Source organism: Schistocerca gregaria, chromosome 1, assembly GCF_023897955.1.
Source record: "Schistocerca gregaria isolate iqSchGreg1 chromosome 1, iqSchGreg1.2, whole genome shotgun sequence".
Taxonomy (NCBI): Eukaryota; Metazoa; Arthropoda; class Insecta; order Orthoptera; family Acrididae; genus Schistocerca; species Schistocerca gregaria.
The window spans coordinates 525,503,440-525,512,264 of record NC_064920.1 but is presented as its reverse complement, the minus strand read 5'-3'; positions in this window follow the sequence as shown (position 1 = coordinate 525,512,264).

Below are 8,825 nucleotides of genomic sequence, written 5' to 3'. Positions count from 1 at the left end.
CTGTGCCAGTCATTGTGGTACTAAGACCTACCGAGCGAGGTGGCTCAGTGCTTAGCACAATGGACTTGCATTCTGGAGGGCGAAGGTTCAAACATGCCCGCAGCCATTCTGATGTAGGTTTTTCGCGATTTTCCTAAATCGCTTCAGGCATATGCGAGGATGGTTCCTTTGAAAGGGAACGGCCGACTTCCATCACTAATCCGACAGGACCATTGACCGCCTTGTTTGGTCCCTCCCCTGAATCAACCAACATCAACCTGCCACTAAGACCCAGGAAGGGAATTCCAGCATGTACAAACGGCAGATTGGCAACGTTGTGGCACTAAGTCCCGTGAGAAAGTTAGTGCTGGCAGCGAAGGACATAGCCCTGTCTCGAACCCAAGGCTGCTGCGCGCGCTTCCCAGGAGGCTCACTGTCACTCCCAGGAGCATTTGTTTTACTAAAGGCTGGAAACTATTCACTTCGTTCATAATGAGAGATATGGCCTGACGTGGTGCCATCAACCATCCTGCTGCGCAAGACATGCCTCACCTCGTAATCCCCTTGCATAGGTGTTTATCCTGAGACATATGTCACCACACTATGGCTACCAGCCAGCAGCTGCTAATGCAATACTTCACTACTACCTTCTCACTTCTTATTATTTTGTTGAAGACTGGGTGCCGGCCACTGTGGCCGAGCGGTTCAAGGCGCTTAGGTCCGGAACCGTGCTCCTGCTACAGTCGCAGGTTCGAATTCTGCCTCGGGAATGGATGAGTGTGATGTCCTTAGGTTTGTTGGGTCTAAATAGTTCTAAGTCTAGGCGACTGATGACCTCAGATGTTAAGTCCCATAGTACTTGGAGCCATCTGAACCATTTTTGAAGACCGAGCGAGGTGGCGTAGTGATTAGCACACTGGACTCGCATTCGGGAGGACGACGGTTCAATCCCGTCTCCGGCCATCCTGATTTAGGTTTTCCGTGATTTCCCTAAATCGCTTCAGGCAAATGCCGGGATGGTTCCTTTGAAAGGGCACGGCCGTTTTCCTTCCCCATCCTTCCCTCACCCGAGCTTGCGCTCCGTCTCTAATGACCTCGTTGTGTACGGGACGTTAAACAATAATCTCCTCCTCCTCCTCCTCCATTTTTGAAGACTAGGTAGCGAAACCACACACAGCCCCCCCCGCCCTCCCTCCCCCCCCCCCCCGCAAAAATTTACTACTACATGGAGTATTCTTAACTACTGTACAACTACTATATTAATCTGTAAAATCTCCATTAACTTATTTATCATCTTTTACTCTTACTGCATAATCCCACAACATTTCTCACGGGTCGCTTGCCCAACTCATCAACACAACTATTACGAAAATGATTTAACTGCAAAGCGTGTTCTCTTGCTATGCACACACAACTTCTAGCTCTCCATTCCACACTCACAAACTAAAATTACTTCCTTTCTTAACTAATTACCCTTAACATATAAATTTCAACGACATACCTTCACTAAACTCTTTGCTTCGCACCTCATCTGTCTGTCCGGTGGTTTTTTAGCCCTTTGTTCAGGGATCTTAGACATTGCAACAGCTGTTCTCCTTATGCTTCCCAAGATAACATAATCGAGAACCTATTCTTACGTGAAATCCACATACGCCACTACAATTCGCAACATTCCAACAAGTAATCCCACTTAATCCCTCTATCGTAGCGCTCATTACAGACTGAACTCTCCTCCAAATACTTGGTACTCCTGCTCACCCAATACAGCTTCCCGGTGCCTCGTGGCTCTATACTTTGTGAATTACTCCTTAGTGTTATTGGTCACGGTTCCGTGTTTGTCTTGTATAATAGACACGCCTCGTGAGAGCTCTACCCTGGCAACAGCTTTTAGCCCCAGAAGTTAACTTTGGCATGACGTCCAATCGGAACGTATACTTTCAGGCTCACAGTATACCCTTTGCCCCCTTCATACTTGTTGTGTACATCCGATTCCCTTGTAAATAGCTCGCTACGCACGTCAGTGGCTTGTCGTGCAAGTTAGTGACCCAGTACTTGCATTTGTGCTACACCCTGGGTCTCTGGAGTACACTCTTTAACCGATTCAGCCCTATTAATCAGATCATACACTCTGCGAACTCGTCTCCTCTTCCTTATCCTCATTGAACCCCACAACAAAGTGGCATGATGTTATTGTATATTCCATCTAAAATTATCTAAAACAGCAATCTCGTGTGCAGTTCCACTCTGCACGATGCAAACATTACCGTCACATACACATACACGTGGATCTGGCCAAGGCTGCCTGGTTCCAACGCAACTCCCACTTTCATCCTACGACGCAGACACTACTTCACTTAAATCACTCATGTTAGTTAACTCATCATAGTTAATCACTTTGATACAACCCACACTCATTCCGCTACCTCAGACACAACATTTACATTGGATATCGGAGATAGTACTTCTACATCATTCCTCTTGATTTCAACAACGTGATTACCTTTTGCCTCACGTAAATCGCGTCTGGCCATCCTGATTTAGGTTTTCCATGATTTCCCTAAATCGCTCCAGGCAAATTGCGGGATAGTTCCTTTGAAAGGGGTGTGGCCGACTTCCTTCCCAGTCCTTCCCTAATCCGATGAGACCGATGACCTTGCTGTCTGGTCTCCTTCCCCAAACAACTCAACCCCAACCCTCACGTAAATCGTCAGGCACGTGGATTCTGACACCATTTACAAGTAATTTAATCTTCCAGGACAGATTCAACTGCAGGAACAGGTAAACTATCCGCCAGCCTGTATCTATCCTTTCATGTTTTCCTTCCTCCCTTTTCTCTGCTTCCTCTTTTTCCCCTTCTTTTCATTCTCTCCATAATTATCGTATTCCTCAGATCTCCTTTTACATCATCCGGCTCTCGTGCTCTCTCCGCAACTTCTCCCTATAGCCTGGAATATGGTGATAAGCTATTTCCTTCATCTAAGTATGAAGTATCTGTAATCTCTTAGACCACCCTACCTTCTCTGCTAGTGACTTACGTACAAGGCCTCTTAAAATTCTCAATACATCCTCTGTGGCAGTCCCTTGTAGTATCGAAGACCCTGCTTCCTGTAGTACTGACCATGGCATGATTACCTCTTATCAGTTTACCACACAATCACAAACGAGAAAAAAACCATTTCAGCCTACCGTTATACTAACTCCTCACTATCTTACATGCTGAAATACTGAGCCTTGTTCCTTGTTCCTTGTTCTGCACGAAACAAAATCAAATCATGAGACCTCTTAGCAGTAACACCATCATGTAACTTCCTATTCCCACCTAACTACTCCCAGTGAGCAGCCGCTCATAATCACTACTACACATCTAAACAAAGCCCAAACTTAATGTTTCTTCTTCAAGCAAGACTAACGGTGAAGAGCTTATACCACTAGAAAACGAGCCACACCTACGTTGCCTTATCGAACACATCAACTGGGTGAAAACTGACACTCATACACCTCCTCAGAATACCGCCTGAGTTCACCTGCCACCTATTGAACTTGCAAGTGACACTCAGCCGATGGTAAAACCTTACCTGCATTCATCCAATTATCTTCTTCAACCTTGGATGGGAGTTGTAGCCATTGTATGCTATCACCAAACAGTGTGGTGATGGGCTCTAAGATCCAACTTCTGACATCACTCTGAAAAGTTCAGTGGCAGTCGGGGTGGTGAATGGTTACCATGATGGGACGAAGGGCCTAGTAGAACAATAAATAAGGCTTTATTCAATCTTGCCAGTGGTGGAGTACAGATGGCAGTTTTCACACACAGGACAGAACGCATTGTAGGTTCCCTGCGTAGCTGACGGCAGGCCCACTGATGCCAGCATCCTCTGTAGGCCACAGTTACGACGTCAGCGATGTGCTTCTTCTCCATTGTCCATTGGCGATGGCGCCCGGAATGTCCCCTCGACTTCATACACATTCACTTCAGTGATACGGATGCTGCTGTGTGTGGGATCCAACCCACTGCTCTCTGGCAGGAATTGGATGGTGGCTGGTGCTCTGGACCTAAGTCCCGTGACGAACTTAATGTTGGCAGTGACACGCGCAGCCTTGTCTTGAACTCATGGCTGCTTCTATCGATAAGCAGCGATCTCAATATCCGGCGTCGGCCTGGCGTGATGGTAGTGCGACTGTATTCCGGCGGTGAGAATGCTTCTGCCTGAACATTCAGGCAAATTTATATCCCTTCGAGGTTTCATTAAGGCCTGGCACCTAGTTATGATGCCTATATCAGCAGGAAATGAGGTGACATTTATCTGTCTACTATGGTTATTACCGTTGCATGGTGCAGTTTTCCATTGGGTGTGGCCCGTCTTCTCTAGCAGACCCTTGATGTGCATGTTTATTCTGACCCGCATGTCTTCACTGTGTGGCTAGGAGCCTGAGGCTGCTAATCCAGTACTTCATGGCAGCTTTCTCACTACTTCTTATTACTCTTGCTTAACACTGAGAAGACTGACGTTAGTGAACTACCCATAAGGACCACTATCGGTCACTTTGACTGGTGAAGGTTTTCTTCTTTGTCTTCAGTTTTCCTTATTAACTTACTTCGTTACGGTGTCTTTTTAGGTCAGCAGTGCATGATATTTATATTACAAATGTGTTATACTTAAAATTTCTACAGAAAGTATATTTAATTAAGAAAGATGGGTGGAAAGATTACATTACCATACAGATGCAAATAAACATATAATGATAGAATAACATTTTTATTTGTATGGCTTGTACTCAGTCAAAGCACCAAACAGGTGATAAACATATATTTAGTACAAAAAATAAAGAAAAAGGGACACAAATTACTGTAGCAATAACGAGAAAATAACGTTTTCTTCTGTCTGTGACATGTTTTCAATCAACCACCTTTGCCGGATCAGTTTGCACACACTTACTGCGCACTTGCAGCACATGGACCACATACGAATTTCTGGCACTGTACGTACGGCGTTTCAGGTTTGTTCGAATTTTTGCATACTCCTATCTGGCAGGCTTTCCTTACATATTTCAGTGGTGGCAAGGAACGTATGAACACGTCCTTTCTTTATTGTACATACGCAGAGGAGAGTTCTTTTGCTGATTTGAAGAGAAACATTCGCCAGATAACTTTTTCTCCTGTTGTCTGTCCGTAAAGGGTCCAGGCGTTTGATTCCAGCAAGATATAGGATGTTGAAAAATACGTCCGTATGCCATCTGCGGCAGACAAACCTGACTGTGTACAGACGAGACTTCTAGTCCAGAACATCAACTCCAAATATAGTGGAATTCTAGAAGATTACAGTTTAAGGGAGTTTCTTCTGTGTTTGTTAGTCCACTGCAACCGATTGGGGCATTGTGCTCAATATAAGTACACTTTCCTGGTTGTGTCACCAGATTTGTATAAAATATGATCATGAAAAGATACGACAGTGGACTTCGCTGATGGAGGATGTGCCTTATGGATTTTCTTTAGTGCGGTTCTCCTGCTTCAGCTGCTCTGAAGATGTTTGTTTGTGAAGAAATTGCCCCATATTATATTTCTTCGTTTCGAAGTCTAAGGTTACATCAAACGTGTAAAAACACGCTCTGCAACAGGAAATCCATTCACCATATACACTGAAGCGCCAAATAAACTGGTATAGGTACGCATATTCTAATACAGAGATATGTTAACAGACAGAATAGAGCGCCGCGGTCGACAACGCCTGTATAAGGCAAAAAGTGCCTGGCGCAGTTGTTAGATTGTTTACTGCTGTTACTTTGGCAGGATATGAAGATTTAAGTGAGTGTGAAAGTGGTGTTACAGTCGTCTCACCAGCGATGGGACACAGCATCTCTGAGGTAACGATGAATTGAGGATTTTCACTTACGAGCGCATCAAGAGAGTACCGCCAATATCAGGAATCCGGTAAAATATCAAATGTCCGATAACACTGCCGCCGGAACAAGAACCTGCAAGAATGGACCGACGACGACTGAAGAGAATCGTTCAACGTGACAGAAGTGCAACCCTTCCTCAGATTGTTGCAGATTTTAATACTGGGCCATCAAAAAGTGTCAGCGTGCGAACCTTTGAACGAAAGCCCAGTCGTGTACCCTTGATGACGGAAAGCTTTTCGCCTCGCCTGGGCCTGTCAACTCCGACATTGGGCTGTTGATGAATGAATAAATGTTACATGGCCGGATGAGTCTCGTTTCAAATAGTATCGAGAGGATGGACGTGTACCGGTATGGAGACAACCTCATGAATCCATGGAACCTGCAGTGACACGTGCGTAAACGTCCCGTATGACCACCTGCATCCATTCATGTCCATGGACTTGGGCAATTCCAGCAGGACAATGCGACACCCCACACATCTCGATTTGGTACAGAGTGACTCCAGGAAAACTATTGTGAGTTTAAACACTTCCGCTGGCCACCAAACTCCCCAGGCATGAACATTATTGAGCATACATCTGTGATGCCTTCCAATGAGATGTTCAGAAGAGATCACTACCCCCCCACCCCTCCTTCCACTCTCGTATTCTTGGACAGCTCTGCAGGTCTCTTGGTGTCAGTTACCTCTAGCACTTCTTCTGACATTAGTCGAATCCATGCCACGTGGTGTTGCGGCACTTCTGCGTGCTCGCAGGGGCTCTACACGATATTAGGCAAGTGTACGAGTTTCTTTGGGTCTTCAGTGTATTTACTACTGGCATCTGCTTCAAGCCAGAATTTTAAACCAAATTTGTCTGATTTGTTATTCATGGCTTGCCTATAGCGGCAAAGAGCCTTGTATGGATATAGCTGCTCATCTACTGCTATAAATGCATGTAGTTTAGAGTTCTGGATACAAATTAGCTACAAATGAGTTCCAGAATGGGCTAGCTGCTGCGAAGCCATCGGTGTTGAGTCTTTCGGCACGAGTGTGCTTATCATCAAATCTTAAAAATCGCATGACACCTGTGACCTTATTTCTTCAAATAGTGTGAGAAAAACGCCAGTCCCCACATTTGCGAGCACAGAAATTTCAGGGGGAAATTCCTTCCTCCATACGCCCCATACACCGTGTGTCCACACATTATAGCTATGACAGCTTCTAACTGGGCATTTTTAAGTACCCACGTGTCATCCCGGAGAAGTTCATGGAGTCTAATTTCTGTAAGGTATTTTATGTTCTGTAGAATATTATTGTCTATTAACACTCGCCATTAACTCAGCTAACTACCTGCGACTATAAGTTTCTTAGCATTAGAAGTTGGCTCGGGAGATTCTACCAACATTTTCTGACGCCCTAATCTTCAAGGTGCATGCTCTGGTGCAGTTAGTGTCCACAGTGTTCTGTTGGCGGCGGTCTCCTCCGGATGCTGAGATAGATGCGATTTTCTCCGATTTTTTTTCCTCAGCTGCCAGTACAAATTTGTAGTGCCACTAGAATCGAAAATGTAAGCACTGGGCTATTTGTATGTTGTTTTACAGTACTGAATATTCATATTTACAGCCTTTGTTCTGTTTATCATTCAAATCATCACATTCAAAAATTTTGTAGTTAGCACACTGTGCTCATGTGGGAGAGATCTAGATGCTTGTAAAACAATAAACTTGTAGCCAATTCTAAGATCCGATGATGGCGGCTTTAGTTTCGCCGAAACGGGTAATCATGGAATAAAAAGAATTCCTGCGATCTTCGATACCAGTTTATGGTTTCACATTCGAAAATACCTCCTCCTCCAGAAACCTCTGGTAAACTGTTCACGTAGTTCAGTAATTCTTCATACGAAAGGAAACACTGGCACACAATAATAACGAGGAGGAGCGCCAAAAGTCTGCAGAGCATAGCAACATATTGGCAGGGAACATCAACCAAAGTAACTCTTCCAGTAAATAAAGTAAAATGTAAAGAGAGACAGGGAAGCAGATCGCAATAATGAAATAAAATGAGCTAATCGGATATAAAATCCATAATTGCGCATTTATAGATATGAAACGTAAAAAAATCTCACTGTCCGAATGAAGGGCTGCGGTCCTTTAAGATAAAAATGTTTATAATTCCAATTCGGATTTGGTAATAGATGTTTTTCTTCAGCAGTATTTATAAACTACCAAGGTACAAGATAAATAAGGCTCATTAATTAAAATGTAAGTCGTCTGTTAAGTGTTAAACATCACTCACCGGTCAGATCGAGCGGTAGGGCACTTCTTGTGCTAAAGACTGGGTAGCGATATTACACGATATATGACTTCCCTCCACACTGTAAGTAGGCTGTTTAGGTTTTTTTATTGGTAACGCCAACGCCACGTAGCGCTCTGTATGAAAATCACTGGCTGTGCTGTGTGCAGTCTGTGGCTGGTTTGCATTGTTGTCTGCCATTGTAGTGTTTGGCAGCGGCAGCTGGATGCTAACAGCGCTTAGCGTTGGGCAGTTGGAGGTGCGCCGCCAGCAGTGGTGGACGTGGGGAGAGAGATGGCGGAGTTTTGAAATTTGTAAGAATTGGTGTCATGAACTGATATATATATTATGACTATTAAGGTAAATACATTGTTTGTTTTCTATTAAAATCTTTCATTTGCTAACTATGCCTATCAGTAGTTAGTGCCTTCAGTAGTTTGAATCTTTTATTTAGCTGGCAGTAGTGGCGCTCGCTGTATTGCAGTAGCTTGAGTAACGAAGATTTTTGTGAGGTAAGTGATTTGTGAAACGTATAGGTTAATGTTAGTCAGGGCCATTCTTTTGTAGGGATTATTGAAAGTCAGATTGTGTTGCGCTAAAAATATTGTGTGTCAGTTGAAGCACAGTCTTGTATAATTTTTCTAAGGGGACGTTTCATATGGCGACCCTGCCT